The sequence below is a fragment of the Aulonocara stuartgranti genome (genome assembly GCF_965226115.1).
Source record: "Aulonocara stuartgranti genome assembly, chromosome: 3".
Taxonomy (NCBI): Eukaryota; Metazoa; Chordata; class Actinopteri; order Cichliformes; family Cichlidae; genus Aulonocara; species Aulonocara stuartgranti.
Window position 1 is genome coordinate 79,336,952 of NC_138941.1, and position 21,037 is coordinate 79,357,988.

General features: G+C 44.1%; 1 protein-coding gene across 1 annotated transcript in view; it reads right to left on the reverse strand.

Moving 5' to 3' along the window:
* Window positions 1-21,037, reverse strand: part of LOC309702921 (uncharacterized protein) — a 153,336-nt gene that overhangs the window by 20,244 nt on the left and 112,055 nt on the right. The gene's annotated exons all lie outside the window — the stretch shown is intronic.

Here is a 21,037-nt window from a genome sequence, read left to right on the forward strand (position 1 = left end):
CAAAACCATCTCGAGTGTAATTAGCCAACAGTTGCACATTAAAGTGAATGTAGTTAATTCTGTCTACATTCGCATTTATTTCAACCATCCAAAGTATCGAGGCCCATCCTGCTTTAACCTGGTCTCGCAGTTTATATTCATCGGGGACCCCACGGGGTATACCTACAGCATCAATATAGGTTGGATTATGAGCTGAACCTGGGATTAGAGAACGTTTAGAGCGGCGTTCAGAGGAGGATGGGAGGCCAACTTCGTGTACTTCTATAGAGAGATCTACTGGAGTGACTGAAACAGGTAAAATAAGAGTTATGAGAGCGCAAAGACCTGACGCATCCCGAGGGAAACCATCATATAACTTGTTATTGCCACACCACCACCACAAATCAGCCCTAGCCGTAGGTCGGAAGTTTGGTTTCATAACCGTCATCTCAGTGCACCAAGAAGAGTTCAAGCTACCTAGTTTTACTGCATTGCCAGTCAGGTTAATACAAGTGAAATTGTTCACAGCTACATCTGAAGAAAAGAAAGGTGGTTTATTAGAGACCGAGCGTTGAGTTTTAGGAAAGTGGTTTTCCAGATATGAGCAATGACCTCGTTTTGTGTTGTTCATAAGATGCAGGAGGCATGCACTATTGACTGGCGCCGGTACAACTCTTAAAGTGGGGCGTGCTCCCATACAAACTATGCAGTCGGAAGCCGTCGTGTCAGCAGCTTGTTCAGCTAGTAGTAACCAGTTGTTTGTTGCTCCAGAAATACCGGTTAGAATTTGGAAGAGGTCATCTTTAGACATTTTATTTGTGTCTAGAATGCGTATTCTGCCGTTTCTCCCCCCGTTTGTATATGTCACCGGAGGGCCATTAAAGGTGGGATTATCATCTTTAACTACAGAGCTTGGAACTGCACCAACGCTAGGGCATATTTCCATTTGCCAATACAGGGCGGTGCGATCAGTCCAAGGGGCAAGTATAAATTGTTGACAGGAGGTCAAGGCCAGATCCTTTAGGGTAAAAATTAAGCCTGAAAGATCCGGTTTTTTTGCTATTCTGAGCATATTTTGGTTTCTCCAGTGCAAAGCCTGACCCTTAGAGTGCTTGGACCAATCGAGGTCCGTTTCTGACACTAAACTGGACCACTTCCACTGATGCCAACCTCCCAGGGTTATATACCACACTGAGGAGGAGAGATGTACTGCAAGGTTAAAAAGATCCCCCCCTTGGTCTTTGGTGACGGGAGTGACTGGGAAGCTAGCGAAATCTATTTCGACTACCCAACTTTTATTGTTGGGGACACAGAGAGTAATCATTCTAGTCGTACTTGGGGTGCAGGAGGTAACCGTGTGTCGTTTCTTTCTAAATGGATCGGGCGTGGGCAAAACTGGAGAGGAAGTGGTGGGCAAGACCCTAGGGGCTACATTTGTCAGATTGGGACTGTCAGAAGGGGGCGAAGCTTTTGAACTTGAAGGTGTCAGAAGTGTCGGGGGCCCTTCACAGATCAGGATTATGCCAATGGGAATGAGACCCAGGGCCAGGAAGCAAACAAAGACGCAACATCTTTGCCTGCCTGTCATTTCAGGGGGGAAGGGCCAAGACATGTTTACTTAGCTTGGATGTCGTCTAATAGAGGATGATCGGGCACAGAAAGGTGGTCCAGTTCCCCCCACCTCGCCAAGGGCGTGTTCTAGGAGTTAAAGAGCAACAAAAAGTATCAGTGACACAACTTTAAATGAGCTTTCAGCGGTTAAAACTATTGCAATGTAAAATGTAAATCTTAAAAACTCAAGCCAATATAAAAGCAAAGTCATAAAAGATGTTAAAAATAAAAAATGTTTAGTTAAGTATGAAGAACACCCCCTTTTGTAACCAGCCGGCTTGTAGGTTGAGCTTTGGCTCCCTCAAGTGGTTGGTGATGCTGTTGCAGCTCCTTCTGACAGGTCCTTCTGCACCTCTCTCAAGGTTCTTCCTGGTTCGGTGGCAGCAGCGCACTGTGTGTAATGAAACCAGGTGTCACCTTTACCTTCGAGCCTGACAGCGTGGGAGGTCCGCTCTGTTATGCGGTAAGGGCCTGTCCAGCGAGGCTCAGCCCACTTTCTCTTTGTGACTTTCAGGAGGACGTAGTCCATTCCAGGTGTAGCCGCCTCTCTCAGCTCTTGCTGGTTTCTTTCAGCGACCTGTGAGGAATACTGGGCAACAAAACTGCGGAGCATGTTATAATATGTCCTCGGATCGAGGTCTGAATCAGCTTCATCCGACATTACCAGGCGAGAGGAGGGGCCAGGAAAAGGCCTGCCATGCTCCAACTCAAATGGAGTGTAACCAGAGGTTTGATTTACTGAGCATCTTATGGACATTAATGCAAGAGGCAATGCCTTAACCCAATCTAATTTGGTCTGTGCACAGATTTTAGCCAATTTAGTTTTTAGAGTTTGATTCATCCTTTCCACTTTCCCCTGGGACTGGGGGTGGTAAACTGAGCCAAACTTATGTTTCAAACCTAATGCGGCTTCAACCCTCTGCAGATCGTGGTTCCTGAAATGTGAACCATTGTCCGACCTTATGACCTCGGGAAACCCATGCTGTGGTATATAATGATTAATCAGACACTTCACCACAGTTCTACTGTTTTCACTTGCTGTCGGCCAGGCTTCTGGCCAACCTGAAAATGCATCCACAGCCACCAGCAGGTACCTGTAACTACCTACTCTGTCCACCATGTCTGTGTAATCAATGATTATTTCTTTCCCTGGGCAAAGTGGGATGGGGAAGTACCCTGCTATTGGCTTGAAGGCGGGCTTGATTCCAAATTGGTTGCACTCCTTACAGGTTTTAACCATGTATTTTGTCATGTCTTTTAGATAAGGGTGCCACCAGACGGCTAAATTTCTCATCATTTGTGCAGGTCCCACATGCCCTACTCCATGTGCCTCTTCCATTGCTGTCTGTCTGACCCCTGGCGGTAGAATGGGCCTTCCATCTGGGCCACGCCAGACATCTGTGTTTGTGGCCCCTCTTGTTACCCATAATGATTTTTCCTGGGGGCTGGCTTTGTCCTGTAACTCTCTGATTGTGGCTAGGCCTAGTTGTATGGGTGGTCTTTCTGGAGGGGGTGTGGCTTCTGGGTCCATTACCATAATCAGGGAGGGTAAGTAACCAGCTGTCTGCTTAGCTACTAAGTCGGCCTGTTTGTTACCTAATGCCACTAAATCCAATCCGGCACTGTGTCCTTTGCATTTTACCACTGCCACCTTAACAGGTAACAACAGTGCTTCCGCTAATTCCCTCATTTCTATCTCATGTTTAATAGGCTTTCCGCTGGCTGTCAAAAAACCAGCTCTTAGCCACTGCTTGAGCTCCACATGCACTGCTCCCACAGCATAAGCTGAATCACTGTATATATTCACTTTCTGTCCCTTTCCCATCCTTAAGGCTTCAATCACCGCTCTCAGTTCAGCTCTCTGTGCAGACTGTTGTCCTGTCAACTGCTCTGCCTTCACTGTTTTCCATCTCATGTCTGTCTGTTCCACTATTGCCCATGCAGCCTTCAACATTCCACTTTCAGTTCTGAAACAACATCCATCTGTGAACCAATCTTTTTCTGCATCCATTAGAGGTTCTGCCTGCAAATCTGGCCTGATTTTCTCCTGTACCTGCACAACCTCTTCACACATATGTGGTTCCCCAGATCCCATGTGATCAGCCATGTTTATGCCTTCATGTGAGTAGGTGATGTGTGGTGCTTCCAAAATGGTACTGAGGCGTCTCTGCCTGAGTGAAGTGAGTGTGAAGGCCTGTGAGGAGACGTAGGCCACCACACTGTGTGATGTCAAAATTTTTAGTGGGTGGTTCATCACTATGTGTGCTGTTTTCTGAATGATTTTTGCAAGTCCAGAAACGTGTTGTGTGCACGGTGGGTGGCGTTTTTCAGTGTTGTCAAGCATTACGCTTACATATGTCAACACTTTTCTCTCTCCCCCTTTTTTCTGGAACAGGATACCATTGATATGGGTTCCAGTTCCAGAAACATCAAGATGAAAAGGCAAAGCATAATCTGGCACAGCAAGGTCAGAGGCGACAGAAAGCTGTTGTTTTAACTTTATAAACGCCTGTTCTGTTTCTGTAGTCCATGAGAGGGGAGCGGAGAGGTTTCTCATGCCTTGTTCATTTACCAAAGCGCGCAAAGGGGAAGTAAGGCCAACATAGTCTGGGACATAGGTCCTGCTGTAACCAGTTAGGCCCAAAAATGACAACATGTCTTTTACAGTTAGAGGTTTTGGATGGTGCAAAATGGAGTTCCTGTGTTCTGGGGACAAGGAAATACCGGACTGTGAGACCATGCGGCCTAGAAAAGAAACCTGTTTTCTTGCAATCTGTAGTTTGGTTTTGCTCACTTTAAAACCTGTGTTGGCCAGGTGTTGAAGTACCACTCTGGTGGCCTCCAAACAGATGTCAGCCGTGGGAGCAGACAGTAAAAGGTCATCCACATATTGTATTAACATACAGTCAGATGGTAGTGGGCAGGTTTGTAAAAGTTCTTTCAAACACTGATTAAACAGTCCTGGGGAGAGGGCAAATCCCTGTGGTAAGCGAGTGTAACGCCATTGTCGGCCTCTAAATGTAAATGAGAAAATGTCACGCAGTGACTCACGAAGTGGGAGGCAGAAAAAGGCATTAGCCAAGTCAATGCAGGTGAACCAGGCATGAGATGGTGGGAGGTTGGTCAAGGCAACATAAGGATTAGGCACAGGCAAAGTAGGAGTGCCAAGTAAGGCATTAATCCTTCTCAAATCATGTGCCATTCTGAACTTCCCCGTGCCTTTTTTCTCAACGGGTAGGATGGGCGTGTTCCACTTAGAGCAGGAGGGCTCCAGGACACCGGCAGTGACCAAACCAGAAATTGTTTCTGCAATCCCAGCCTCAGCCTCCGGTTTGTGTGGGTACTGAGGCTGCCACAAAGGGGTAGCAGATGACAGTTGAAAAGAGACTGGCTCCACATCAACTAAACCTACATCTGTGGGTCCAAGGGACCACAAACAATCTGGAAGAGAGTCGAGTAAAGGCGCAGCATCACAGTGGTCTGTGTGTTCTCTGCCATGTGACCCGCTGACTACTCCATGTTGCAGTGTTGCGGAATTAAAGCAATCATTTAAAATTTGGTATGTCTTGGTAGATGGAGAAAACAAAACCTGTGGGAGTTTTGTAGGTGTCCAGTCAGTGGCCGCAAGGGAACGTTTAACCATTCCACCCAGCTCCCTAGCCTGGTGTCCAGGATGTAAGGCCAGTGACACATGGGGAGCTGCCTCATCAGACATCATGTACCACTGTAATTGATCTGTTGTAAAAGTAACCGCTGCTGCCACTCCCTCCGGTGCCGCAAAAATGCACGACATGTTCAGAGACCAAGCCCGCCCCTCACACTGCTCTTGGAACATGTGCTGGTACCAGGTGGTGTCATGCCTGTCATAAAACAGTGTAACATGAGGTGGGTCAGGGGGAGGGACATAAGGATGCAGGAGTGAGAGCCACGGCCGCCATTGCTGAAAAGCAGTCCAAACTCCTGGTTCAGCAGGTGTTTCAACTTCCAATAATGCCCAGTAGATGTCAGCAGAGTCCGCTAAACAGGAGGAGGGTTGCAGCAGAAACTGACCACCTCCCTCTGGCCCATCAGAACAGGGAAGCACAACCCCAGTAGGGAGAGTTACAGTTAGGCCTTGCGAAGAGCAGAGTATTGTGGCTCCTAATTTAATCAACAAGTCTCTTCCCAGTAAATTCACAGGCGCCTGTTTTGAACAAACATAGCTGTGTAACAAAGTCTGATCTCCAACCGTTGTGGGGAGGGGCACGGTGTAAGGCAGAGTTTTAGGTTCCCCAGATATGCCCACCACTGTAATCACTGTGTCAGTAAGTCTTTCACGAGCAACATCCTTAATGGTGGAGTACGTAGCTCCAGTGTCCACTAAAAAGCTGCTTCTTCTTTTATCTACAGTTATGGACAGCATAGGGTCCGCCGTTGTCCCTTCACTGTCCTGGGCAGTCTGTGGGGTGTCCTATAGCTGGGGACCACCCTCGTAGTACTCCCACCCCATCACAGGCATCTGTGGGGCCGGGGGCACTTCAACTAAAGCACCACGAGGTCCACCTCTGTGGCCAGGATGCTGATAGGGCCCACCACGGGCTCCCCTGCCTCTTCCAGCAGCCGGGTTCAAAGGGCACGCTTTAGCCCAGTGTCCAGGTTGTCCACACCGGAAACAAACATACATCTGGCCTCCCCTACCACCTCCCATCTGACCTCTTCCCCTGAAACCACCTCTGTTTCCTCCAAATGGGGAACCTCTCTGCCCATAAGGGGCCGGGGCGTGATAAGCACCATACTGGGGGGGCTGTGGATCAGCTGGCCACGGGTTCGGATACAAATCAGGGGCAACTGGACCAGGAGGGGGAGCCGCGGCGGCCACAAGCTGCTTTTTAGGCTTGTCACCTTTTCCACCCAGGTCGTTTTTCGCTTTCTGCAGCTGAACCTTCAACAGTTGCAACTGTAAATCTTCGACGCTCTCCGCTTTATCATCAGACTTAATCTGCACTTTGTTAAGATTAAAAATCAAATGTTTCTTCCAGATTGCAAAGTCACAGTCCTGCAAATCAGGATTATCCTCCATTTTCTGGCTTACTGACTCCGGAATGCCCCTCAGCACCGCCCTTCTAAACCACATGCTCTGTGAACAAGTCCTACTGGGGTGATGACCTGTATGGTTCACCCAGTCTTCAACAGCCTGATTTAGATAATGGGTGGGATTTTGCTTTTCCTCCCATTTAAATTTCTGTAAGGTGCCTTGATTTTTGGGTGGGAATTGTTTGCGCAGGGCCGGTCCAATAAACCTCAAGGCCTGCATTAGTGGCACCTCGTTCTCATGCGTGGTAGTACCCGCATTTTGTTCCAGATCCGCTGCCTGAGATCGGGATGTGCACCTAGTTATAATAGCTCTAAAATCTCCCAGTGCGAGGTCCTGTCCAGCTGTGTATTTATCCAAACCAGCTAACCAGGCATTCCCTCCCTCCATTATGTCAGGGAGTTTGTCCACTAGGGCCTGGACATCTCCGAATGAATAAGGTTGATACACTGGTCTACGTTGCGCTTTAGTCTGGACCAGGGGAAACATGCCTGGAGGCTGAGGCACAGGGCCCTTAGATCTAGTCTGATATCCTAAACTGTGAGGGGTAGAGGGGGGTGTATTGTTAAGGTCACTGAGTTCATCATCAGTATCCTCAGTTTCTCCCCCGCCTGGTGGGGTAGCAGTGTCAGCAAAAACGTGGGCTAAACTCATCTGTGTTTCCGGATCCTGACGGCCCACCAAAGACATGGTAACTGTGACATTTGGTGAAGTGCCAGGCTCAGTTTTTGCAGTAGCGGTCAGATCTCCTTTAACAGCGACAGGAGTGCTGGCAAAGGGGTTGGACCGGGAAAGAGGGGCTGACGCAACACGATTATTCACCTGGACCACTGACCTATGTTCATTTAAGCAGCTGCGTAATGCTGCTTCTAGATCAGTTAATTGTTGTTCAGTGGGTTCCTGTCTGTTCATTCGAACCGCAAATGGTGCGCTCGCAAATGGGTCAGTTAGGCCCTCAGATCCGGTTCCAGAACAATGGGACATGGAAGAGGGGGCTCTACTACTAGCTGAGGGTGTCGCCGACAGAGAGGAGCTTCCTGGGCAAAAATGCTTGGTATCTATGGGAGTTGGAGCTACGGGCGGTTCTTCTCCAATAGTCATTATTCCACCAGAGATATTAAGTACCGGATATATGCCTGCTGAGGGAGGAGTCTGGACTGAGGCAGAATAGGGAGGTGGCTGAGACCTATTTTTCTTCATGTGTGGTTTTGCAGTTTCCCATAAACACACCCAGTGATTAAATTTAGCTTTGCGGCCTGCGTGCTTATCTGCTTCCTTTCTGTGTCTCACCCCGCTTATCACACCTGCACCTGCTGCTGCTGAGTTGGCTTCTTCCTCTTTCTCTTTTGCCTGCATAGCCTTATTCTGCCAAATTATTCCCCAATTACCACTACTCCCCTCATTCTTTCCCTTTTCTTTCATTAACCTTTCAGCTGTTTTCCTCAATGACTCTTTCTGCTTTTTTGCTTCTTTAGGCTGGTGTGTGGAGTTGATGACTGTCTCAACACATGTTAATTGTTCTCCCAATGTGCTAAGAATAACACCGGGACCCCAACCATCATCATTAGTTTGTCGATCTAATTCTCCATCCATTTTACTGTCAATGGAGGAGTGTTCTTTTATTGATTTTAAAGGAGAATTTGGACCAGCTGGGTTTCTGCCTCTGTTAGGCACTAATCAGCTGGGGCGCTGCTTTAAAGGTGAGTCAGCACTGAAATATCCCTTCAGGTGTTACCAAGCTTCTACCAAACCGGAGTCTGGCGGGTAACCTTGCCTAGAGCTTCCTGATAGGGGTGCTAGTTGGTTGTCACCTTGTTCACACGTCTCATTCACACTTCATACATTACCTGCAGTCACTCATTACCCTCCTTATGTATGTAATAAATGTGTAAAAAAAAATTCTATGTGTGGTGTATTATTTTAACCAAAAGAGGAACCTAGTTCCTTTAATTGTGTAATCTGTGAACACGGAGAACCAAACTGTCCTGCCCAGTGTTCCACAGCAAGCATTCAGCGTGTATTTATGTGTGTCCAATATCAAACAGAACATCAAAACATTTAAAACACTAAAATCATCGGGGTTTTAAGAAGAGATCCGTTTTCTCCTATTGATCAAAGGGACCCCTCCTTTGGACTCCAACCAGTACTTCTCCTTTTTAAGTTTTAGAGGATCTTTTCTAATAAAGTCCTCTGGGCCTTCCTAACCCTTCTGTAGTTTAGAGAATATTACTAAAAAATATTCTCAAGGCCTTTAACCTTTTAATTTGTTTAGAAAGGCGTTACTAATAAACCCTTTCAAGGTCCCAGACCTGCTGAGGTATTTATCCGACACCGGAGAGCGACCCGTCGGCCGCAACCGTGGTCAGACCTCAGTTCACTCTTATCTTTATTCACTTATTCACTTATTTCTTATTCACTTGTCTGATTCTCAGCAAGCCTTAAGTAAGCCAGACAATTTTGGTTATGAATTACTAGGAGTTTGGACACTAAGTATTTTTATAATGTTCAATATAGCAGAAATAAAAGGTCTGCTTACCTTGTTTTTGTGTGCACACAGCTTTTGTCCAAACTCCGTTCACTCAGACCACGGCTGATGTCCTCCCCCCCGTTCCAGTTTGGCCTGGAGCGGATCCTGTTCGTGACGCCAATTGAAGGATATAAAAAAAACAACAGCAATAGAATAATATTAAACACAAAGTGAACCCGTCTTCCTTCATTAAATAGGTTCTTTTAGATGTTAAGGAGGAATTGACTTAACCAGGCTGGCGGAGAATGAAGACAACCGGACACCTGCAGCAGATGGGGGAATCAGTGAACTTTTATTGAGGCAGAGACAACCTCTCAAAAACAGCTCACATCAAGAGATTCCTAATATTTTCTGTGAGGATGGGTATATATTCTCTAAAACTTACAGGAGGGGGTTGTGAGGAAAGTGCTGCATTAGCAGAAAAACAACTCCATAAAAGGAAAGCGGCCTTGGGTGTTCTTCGCTTGCAGATATCTTTCGCCTGCAGGATGAGGCGATCGCTTCTTATCGCTCTCAAGGCCAAAGTCGTGAGCACACATTTTTATTACACAGTTGCACAGTAACTTTAAAGCTGAACAATATTTAAAGCTGAATAATGTGTGATCAGATTATATTTTCTTCAATTTACAGGATATTGTTTTATACAGGAAAACTGTTACTCAATAAGGCCCATATACTAGTTGTTTTTCTCTTTCTCTGTGACCCAAGAATTAATGTGTAGGACTCACAAGCTGGTACCCCAAGGTCGAGAACACCACAGAGATGAGACCACTTCCTTACTCCCATCCTCCCTTTTTCTTTATCTCCTGGAAAAGGCTCGTTAAAGGCTAGGTGGTTTGTTTCAGAATTCACTAATGAAAGAACTCTGTATTTTATGTCTAGGAGTGTATTTTGCTGGGATGATCATAAATTATAGCTGAACTGATAAACTACACAAGGGATACTTTGCTCAGAAGGCAGGAAGATGTTTCCTTATTTAGTCTGTACCGGTTTGAACTGGGAAAGCTGACACACGAACCTTTTTTTCTCTATATAAACTGCTGTGTATCAAATAAACCTTTGAGTTGATTCTGGGAAAGCAATCTGAACAGTTTCTGTATCACTTTGTTCTCCTAACTGCTCCCGATATCGTAACTAACCCAGCTGAACGGCATACCTGAGTGTTACTTTAAATAATTAGGAATCTTATAAGGAAAGGACAAAACTCTGCTTATCGCTCACGCCACGGAGGAAACCCGGGACGGCAATTTCCTTCAATTTTGGTGTCAGAAGTGGGATCCGCTGACAGAAGGTAAATACACGTCTTTCATATTTATATAAAGACCGTATTATACCTCTCTCAGTGATCGATCCATAAAGAAACGGGATATGCTGACGAAGTTTCACTTAGTGATCCAGAGAGATACACTGACGACTTCCTCAGTCCCCGAATAAAGTAAATTAACCCTTGTGTGGTGTTGGTGGACACAGGAAGTTGCCTGTTGTCTTGAATATTTTAATTTTGTTTAAAAAAAAAAAAAATAATAATTAATTGTTTAATTAAACGTACGTTAAAAAGTGAGAAGTTGCTCACTCAGAAAAAGTGACACATGAAGTTGCCTGTTGTCTTAAATACTTCTCGTTAAGTGAGAAGTTGCTCACCAAAGAGTGACACAGGAAGTTGCCTGTTATCTTGAAACGTACGTTAAAAAGTGAGAAGTTGCTCACTCACAGAAAGCTAGTAAATAATTAAATTTAATTTTGTTAAAAAAAAAAAAAAAAAAAACGAAAGAAAACTGAAAACGGGTCTCACAGACCCGATTACCATACAAGGGTTAAAAGCAGTAAATTAAAAGCAGAAAGACACAGGAAGTTGCCTGTTGTTTTACGAGAAGTTGCTCGTTAAGCGAGAAGTTGCTCGCTAAGTGAGAGTTGCTCACACAAACAAAAAATTGCTAGCAATAAATTTAAAGTGACCTCAGCTGTGCCGCAGCAAAATACTAACATAAATCCTTCAAGCGTGTAAACCCCTCTGGAAATCACTGAACATGGGTCAGAATAATTCAAAAACCACAGACAAGTCCGATAAAAAATCAAAGTTACCTGTAAAACCAAAAAAAATTAAATTTAAAGTCTCAAACAACAGCTCAGTACGACTCCCATTTCCGGTTACGTGTAACCCACGTCCACGAATCGGCGAAGACTTCCATGATTACGTATCCAGAACATGCGGGAGTGCTTATGTGACTGACTTTGTTTACAACTTACGGACTATAAGTTCAATGCATTCTAATTTATTTCCGGAGCCTTATCCCGAACGATTATCGCCAGAAAACAGGTCAGTAGAAATGTTGAATATCATTTGTGATAAGAAAAGTAGTCTGCTTAAAAAGTCCTGTAGAAAATACATGATAGAATGCCGCGACGTGATACATCAAATGTTACCACTATGGAAAAAGGGACCGGAACCAGGTGTAGATACTTTTACATCAAATAAAACTAGTGCAGGCTCCAGCATAGAAAATAAATCTACCGCGGGAAAAGCTAGTCTTGCATGCTCAGCCATTCAGCCCACAGCCCCACCGCCTTACGAAGATGAGACCGAATTAATAGTTGCTGCAGCAGCCGCATGCAAACAACGTCAGCGCTTTGATCCAACCAGCTTAAAAGACAGTGACACAAAACCTGAATCACATGCAACGGGTCTCAGCCACCTAATTGAACAAGATCAGGAAAAACAATATATACGCCGCGAGGAAGAATTAGCAGAACATAGAAAGAGAGAAAAACTTTTGAAAGAAGAATGTGAGGAACTTATGAAAAACAATTTAGACGACTATGAAGAAAAACTTTTGCATCAGGCAGTGTCCACAATAGACACCCACATGAAACGCCACGATATCGTAGCTAGAGGTTTAGAGGTAGCTAAAGAAATACCTATTACCCGAACTTTAATAAAGACTTATCTAAAAGGAAAAAAGGAAAAACAAAGCCGGAATGACAAAGGTCCTTACGCCAACACTCGCGGTAGTAAACAAACAGAACCAAAATCTAGTGACGTCAATGACGCTTACCCCTTTATGATAATAGGAGATCAGTGTTGTATTCAGCCCCCTAAAATCTCAGAATTAGTGACAACTATTAAAGAGCTTCCCAATCCTCTTAAAAATCCTACAGCCTTTGTCTCTGCACTACAGAGAAGTACCAGATATCACCATTTGGGTGGTCCGGATTACAGGTACATATTGTGTCAATGCATTCCTGGAGTAACCGAGTCACAACTCATAAGAGAGATAGGTGAATTGGATCCAAAGCATGATAAAGCATCCACAACTGCAGAGTTTTTGTGGGTAAATAATGACAAAATCACCGATTTCTTTAAGAATCTAAAGAAATTCCTGCTAACAATGTCCAGAGACAAAATTGACTTAAATGCAGTAACTATGTGTAAACAGAAGCCTGATGAATCTATCCTAGTATTCATAAAACGCTTTATGCACTGTTGGACTAACGAGGCATGCATGCCAGAGGATGGTAATGATCAGATTTTCATTACTACCTTTTTGAACAATATCCACCCTGAATGCTCTCAGTTGCTAAAAGTGACAGCTACTGATAATCTCTACGAACTGAGTAAAGATGCTTTCTTAAAGCTTGTACAACTGAAGGCCAGTGCAGATCTCTTCCCTACTACCACAAAAGCTAAAAGTGTTAAGATGATGTTGAATTTCGATGTTGAAGGCTCAGAGGAAAGTGAGAAATTAATGTATGCAGGATCATCTGCTCCAGCACAGCAAGGAAGTTTCAGAAGATGGAAAGATAAGAATAGAGATGTGTGTTTTTGCTGTGGAAAGGTAGGACACTGGTCCAGGGAATGTCAATTTTCAGCCTCCAACAGGGCACACGTGCCTCGACCACAGAACGCAGTACAAGTTCCTGCCACTAGGCGTCAGCAGAGCTCTTCCAGTCAAGGTAACTGGCAACCACAGGAAGCACGCAATAATGGCTCCACACCTAGGCTGCAGCCTTACAACCCACATTATAACCCACAAGGCAGACAAGCTAGAGGTGCAAATTTAGCTCAGTTTTCCAGCAGCCGCAGAAACCCAGAGCATGAATCAGAATGGGAAAGGGTGCGTTACAATTCTCACCATGATCTTTTCCCATCATCTGATAATACCCGGCTGGACCGCCAATAGGGAGGCCCAGGTGATGATGAGGGACAGCAGTGTGAAGCACTACACACGATGTTGCATTTGCAACTGTCCCCTAACACAGAACATTTGCCCATGTTACAAGTAGAAATAGATGGTAAGAAATACCCATTTTTAGTGGATAGTGGAGCCACTAAAAGTTCACTGTCTGGAAAATTCTATAATGGGCCTGTCTCCTCTGTGTGCATCAACACTATGGGAATTAATGGAACTGTAGTGCAATGCCCTAAAACTCATTCTCTAAAGACACGTTGGGGCCCAAAACCAGATGAAATCACATATCATCCATTTGTAATTATTCCAAATTCGCCTGTGAATTTATTAGGCAGGGATTTAATGGCAAAAATGAATCTGTGTATTTCATTTAACACAAAGGGTGAAATGTTTGCTGATACTGATAACAGCTATGTTTTCTCTGCCTTATGCACCATGGAGAAGGAACAGCCTCTGTGTCAGCTGGACGCCTCAGCAGAGGATGAACTCAACACCTTCTTGTCTGGTATTCCACGTCACACAATGTGCCAAAAACGTGTTCAAAAACCACTGCCAGGTAATCCCATATCTGGGAGCCACATTTTTGTCTCTCTTACACTGTTCAACAACATGATAACTGCTCACACCAGTGAAGGTCAAACAGTGGTTTTGTCACATAACTCAGACATAGGTTATGACATAACTACATCATGTCGACACATAGATCTAACCTACCCTATTCACTGTACTATTTCTGCAGTTACGTTGCCAGCTGAATACCAGAATATGACATTATGGTCTAAAGGTGAGAATGATGTAGGATTTATTGACTGCACACCTTATCACGCACAGCTAAAAAACAACAAGCCAGTATATGTCAAGCAATATCCCATTTCTGCCGAAAAAGCCGCAGCCCTAGATGTCATCATAGGAGATTTATTGACTACAGGAGTAATAAAGCCCACAGTATCTCCATATAATACCCCTGTCAATCCTGTGCCAAAGCCTAACAAACCTGGCGTATGGCGTTTTACACAAGACCTAAGGCAAATTAATGCAGTCATTATACCTCTGCCACCTATAGTTCCAGACGTGCCCAGCATATTGACATGTATTCCATCCACAGCCACACATTTTACTGTGGTGGATTTATGCTCCGCCTTTTTCTCAGTACCTGTGCATGAAGACACACAGCCGTTATTTGCATTCACACATAGAAATAAGCAGTACACTTGGACCCGTTTGCCCCAAGGCATGGTAGACAGCCCTGCTGCTTTCTCAATGGTGGTCCGTGCTACCCTGGACAGCTTTACTCCTCCTGAGGGCTGCACCTTGATCCAGTATGTGGATGACCTCCTCCTCTGTGCTCCGAGTGAGGAACTATGTCAAACTGCTACACACATGCTTCTCCAGCACCTCCAACAGACTGGCCACAAAGCATCTGCAAAGAAAATGCAGTACTGTCAGACTTCTGTTCAATATTTGGGATTTACACTGTCTCACGGAAAACGTTCCATGACTGCAGACAGGGTCAAAGCTGTGACCTCCGTCCCTCGGCCCACTACACAGAAGGAAATGTTGTCCTTCTTAGGCATGGTGAACTATTGCAGACAGTGGATACCAGACTGTTCTTTTCATGACCACATTCTGCGTGAATGCTGCAAAAAAGACAAGCCTCCTCGAATACTGTGGTCCACAGAAATGACTGCCTCTTTCAATGCATTAAAGGGAGCGCTGACCTCCGCCCCTTGTTTGGGTCTGCCTGACTACCACTTACCATTCCATCTGTACGTCACAGAGAACGGCACAACCTGCACAGGTGTACTGGCCCAAGAGCATGGCAGTGGCTACCGTCCAGTAGCCTTCTATTCAAAGGTGCTGCCTGTGGTTGTTCAGGGAATGCCGGCCTGCCTGAGGGCAGTAGCAGCTTGCTCTATCATGATAAGGGACTGCGAGAAGCTCACACTCTCACATGACACTATTCTACACACCAATCACCAGGTCACGACCATTCTAGCAAACATAACTACACAACATATGACTGCACAACGTCGCTCAGGTTATGAAGCTACACTGACCTCCACAGCAAACCTCACCATAAAAGCGAGCAGCACACCTGATTCGCCAGCACATTTATTGATCCGTATGCTGTGTTCTTCTGACCGACAGGATGGCTCAGACAGGCTTGACGATCATGACTGCATGATGCGTATACAGGAATCCACAGCACCACGTCCAGATCTAGAGCAAACACCTATCCCAGACTCAGCCACGGTTTATGTGGACGGGTCCTGTTCAAGGCCGAATGACAACTCATTTCTTTGTGGCTATTCAGTGGTGACATTGCCTGACATCATACTAGAGGCTCACTCATTACCATTTCACTCAGCACAAAAAGCAGAGCTCATGGCTTTAATACGCGCCTGTGAGCTCCATGTGGATAGGCGTGTGACAATTTACACAGACAGCCGCTATGCGTTTGGCGTCGTACATGACTTTGGCACATTGTGGAGACAGAGAGGATTTAGATCTGCTGATGGAAAACCGATTGCTAATTCTGATCTTGTGCAAAGACTTTTGCAGGCTATACAGTTACCATCGGCCGTTGCAGTTGTAAAAACAAAAGGACACAGTACAGCTGACACAGACGAAGCAACAGGTAATGCCTTAGCAGACGTGACTGCCAAGGCTGCAGCTGCGTCGCAGCTCCCACCTCCACAGGAAGTATTATCTGTGCCCCTACAGCTGCCGCTTGTTACACTCCCAGACTATTTAGACACAAATGTTGATTTAAAATTCATACAAGAGCAAGCCTCTGCATGTGATTACACCTATTGGGAGAATAATGACTGTACCTTAGATGACAGAGATGGCCTATACAAAAATCTTGAGGGTTTGATTGCCCTCCCGTCTTCCCTGCTGCCAGTCCTTGTCCGACATTTTCACGGTGTGAGTCATGTCGGCCAAAGAGGGGTAATAATGGCAATAAAATCAAGATTTGTAATTGAGAAAACATTGCATGCAGTAAAAAGCATATTAGCAACCTGTCTAACATGTGCACGAACTAATGTAGGAAAATCAAAAGCAAAACATCAGCATTTACCACAACCAGATTTTCCATTTCATACATTACAAATTGATTTTACACACATGCCAGCACAAGGAAGCATCAAGTACTTACTGGTAATAGTGGATCAATTTAGTAAATGGGTAGAAGCTTATCCAACCTCAAAAGAAACTGCACAAGTAGTCTGTCAAAAGTTGTGCAATGAAATAATACCCAGATTTGGAATACCTCACCAGATTAACAGTGATAGAGGACCCTCATTTACATCAGAAGTAATTCAAAAGTGTGCTAAAACTTTAGGAATAGACTGGAAATATCATGTGCCATACCACCCTCAGAGTTCAGGAGTTGTAGAAAGAATGAATAGGACCATAAAAAATCGCCTGACTAAAGCAATGATAGAAACAGGAATGACCTGGATCAAATTACTTCCTCAAGTCCTCTGCGAGATTAGAATGACTCCATCTGCAGCAACCAAATTATCTCCATTTGAAATAATCATGGGAAGACCATTCCCAACACCATGGTCAGCTTCCAGAGGGGCACCGCTATTAGAAGGTAACATAGATACTGCATTGTCCGACTATGTTCACAATCTGGTAGAAACACTGAATAATAACTATCAGAAAGTTTGTCTCTCCCAGCCTCTCCCCTCCACAGCTCCAACGCACCAGTGGAGACCAGGAGATGCGGTGTTGGTGAAGTCGCTAAAACCAAGGACACTCGGGGAGGCCGCGTTTTCCAGCCCCCAGACTGTACTGGCAGTGACAAGAACCAGCATCCTTACGGACGGACAACCTCAGTGGATTCATGCCAGCAGGGTTAAGACCAGCCCAATCGGACCATCTCAGGCGTCGGATCAAGCAGATGACGTCTCCGGCGAGCCAGCGCCAGGAACCAGGACAAATAAACACACACGGGTAGATGACCTCTCCGGCGAGCCAGCGCCCGGATCCAATCCACCTACACACACGCAATCACTGATTAACACACAAAGCCTGAGAGAGCCAAGACTCAGAGAGCTCTTTGATGCTTCACCTGAACAAAAACAAGGTACTCGAACATCCAGCAGGAATAGAAAGCCAAGAGTACCACATGATGTCTAATCTGATAAAGCCAGACCCATTTCATCCTGATAATGGAGAAAATGAAATGCCCATTGTCATCACACGGTGCTTATTCAATGTCTCTCGAACCTGGGACCAGGCCAGGAGACGACTGAAGAACTGTGTTTTTTCTTATATATTTTTTTATATACTTATCATATCTATCGCATTAACCTTAGGATTTTTCTTTGCTATTTTGTATTGTAAACTGCAACCATGTTCACATTTCTGCAGGTCATATTTTGCTGACGATACCTCATGCTCTATTTTGCAAGACACCTACTTAATGCACTCCTCAAGCTCCCTAAAATCAGTAAATGACAACATAGACGCCGCTAATAAACCCTTTTATGCGCCTTCTAGAGCAGGAGTTAATTCTTGGTATGAAAATGCTAGAACAGCTGCTCGTGATTTAGGAAACAGTAATTGTTATGTTTGTTCAAAGGGTAATCCAGAACAGATTATAGTGGGATACCCAATCTCAGGGTTTCCCCTGACAAAGATACTATTCAATAATGATAAAAAGGGGCCCTTAACAGCAATTATGATGGAAGCGCAAGTAGAACTAAGTCCTTTAGATTGTTTACTCGTATACATAGGACGAGTCTCTGGTACAGATGTCCGCATGATTGACAACACTACCTGCCCCTGCATAAAGCGCCCCGAAGACCGGACTGAACCTCTTTCGCCCCCAACACAGGTGCGCCATCACCCAAATATCTCGATGGTATGCATATACCAACCAAAGCTTAAAAACATAAATTATGATGCGCAAAACTAAACATTTTTTTCTGACTTTCCAGGAGCACGCTATACCGAAACATGGTTAGCAGCGAGTATTGACAGGATACAAGATAGAGATATGTTTTCTTATTTACAGGCATATGCTAGTAAGTATTCAGTAAAAACCTTGCGTGCCCCCAACGCACTGAACGACTCATATTGGGGAGGCATATTAAAAGGCTATACGGCTTTGCGCCTGACCAGACCAATCCCACATGCTTATTGGATGTGCAATAATACCCTTAGATTAGCTTTACCTGTTAATTGGACCGGTACCTGCGGTCTAGTAACTTTAGCTCAAGAACTACTAATACAACCAACCTCAGATCTGCCTGTATCCAGCAGACGTACAAAACGTTCCGCTTACTCACATAACGTTTACATAGATGCTATAGGAGTTCCACGCGGGATACCAAGGGAATTAAAGGCACAAGGAGAAATATCCGCAGGGTTTGCCTCACTACTACCGCATATACAGATAAACAAAAATGTCGCCTGGATTAATTATGTTTATTACCATCAGCAAAGACATACTAATTTGACCAATACGGCCCTTGAGGCCCTAGGAGAACAGATGTCTGCTACCTCTTTAATGACCATGCAAAATAGGATGGCCTTAGACATGTTGTTAGCTGAGAAGGGAGGTGTTTGTGCGATGTTTGGAGATGTTTGTTGTACTTTCATTCCCAATAACACCGCCCCTAACGGTTCATTCACACAAGCTATGAATAAACTTGAAGCATTGCAGGTAGAACTAAGAGCCAATACAGGTCACGGTCAGTGGCTAGACAAGTGGATGCAGGACACGTTTGGAAAATGGAAGGAACTAATTGTAGCTTTTGTAACCATTGTAGCATGTATTATTTTGTTTTTGATGATTATTGTCTGTTGTGTGGTACCCTGTGTACGTTCAATGATAACCCGTATAGCTACTAGTACAACTACCTCAATGTATTTGCAATTGGCACAAATCGACCCAGATTATGTGTCAGATGTCATCAATGATGATCCTGATGTATGTATTGAGCATTAGATTGAGAATTACTCGATTATCCAAGAAGAGACCAGTCACATTTATGATTTGTTTCACATTTATGATTTACTTCACATTTATGATTTGTCCTTATATTGTGTTATTACATTTGTGATATTTTGATTTGTCTTTAGATTATGTTATTACACTCTGTCTTTATACTATGTTATCATTTTATGATAAAAGGGGAGAACTGTTAGGAATTTTAGCACTACGGTTAGCATTTAAAGGATATTGTGATATTATACAGGAAAACTGTTACTCAATAAGGCCCATTTACTAGTTGTTTTTCTCTTTCTCTCTGACCCATGTATTGATGTGTAAGAATCACAGGCTGGTACCCCAAGGTCGAAAATACCATAGAGACGAGACCACTTCCTTACTCCCATCCTCCCTTTTTCTTTATCTCTTAGAAAAGAGCTTGTTAAAGGCCAGGTGGTTTGTTTCAGAATTCACTAATGAAAGAACTCTGTATTCTATGTCTAGGAGTGTATTTTGCTGGGATGATCATAAATTGTAGCTGAACTGATAAACTACACAAAGGATACTTCTTTGCTCACAAGGAAGGAAGACGTTTCCTTATTTGGTCTGTACCGGTTTAAACTGAGAACTTGCTGACACACGAACCTTTTTTTCCTCTATATAAGCTGTTGTTACTGAATAAACCTTTGAGTCGATTTGGGAAGGCAACCTGAAGCAGTCTGTGTTTCCTTGTTCTCCCAAGCTGCTCCCGACGTCGTAACTAACCCGCTGAGCGGCATACCTGAGTGTTACTTTGAATAATTAGGAATCTTATAAGGAAAGGACAAAACTCTGCTTATCGGTGCTCACGCCTTGGAGGGAAACCGGGACGGAAATTTTCTCTTCAGCTTTTGTCAAACATGTGAACCTTGGCACACTCAAAGAGTGACCTTTGACATTTTTATGCAGATGGACAGCCGGGTCTTGTCTCATCTTTTCTATGTTTTCCCATGAATTGATTTTTGGTCTCTCGAGTGTCGAGGTCTAAATTTCAGAAAACAGATTTAAAATCAAGGAATTTGTCCTGTAGTGACCTCTGACCTTTAGTGAACTTTACAGAGGCCTTTTTGTTTTTAATAAAGGCTTTGTGTTTAAGAATTATACCACAGAGTCAAATACTTCTGATTTGAGACCTTAGTTTTCACAGGAGCTGAGCACTAAATGAGATAGCAAATAGACTTATTAGCTGCAACCAACAATAGCTGGAATATTTTATGTTAGCTAACTAGTGAGAGAATTGACAACTCAGAGGAAAATAAGGACACTAAAATTAAAAAATAATTTAAGGGGGATCACATGTGTACTGCTCCTGGCTGCAACAATAAGTTTTATGTTAAGAAATGATAAAGATATTAGGATGTTAAGGATATTATCACACTGTTCTCATAAACTGTTGTATTGATCATTAAAAAGCGTCCTCACTGGATTTAAGCACAGCTGGCTGCTTGTTCCCAGCTTCAGTCTATAAGAATACATTGTGGACCTGATAATAAATGATAACTGTAGCTGCCGTCATAGGCAACTCTCGCATTTAAGTTCATGTCAGTAGATATTTAAGGTTGAAACAATAAGTAGTTGAAATATTAAGAAATAAATAGTAATTAATGTTTAGTTGTTTAGATTTATATGTTAAAATGTGTTATTTGTGTTATTGGTTAGTTCCGTCTGTTCTT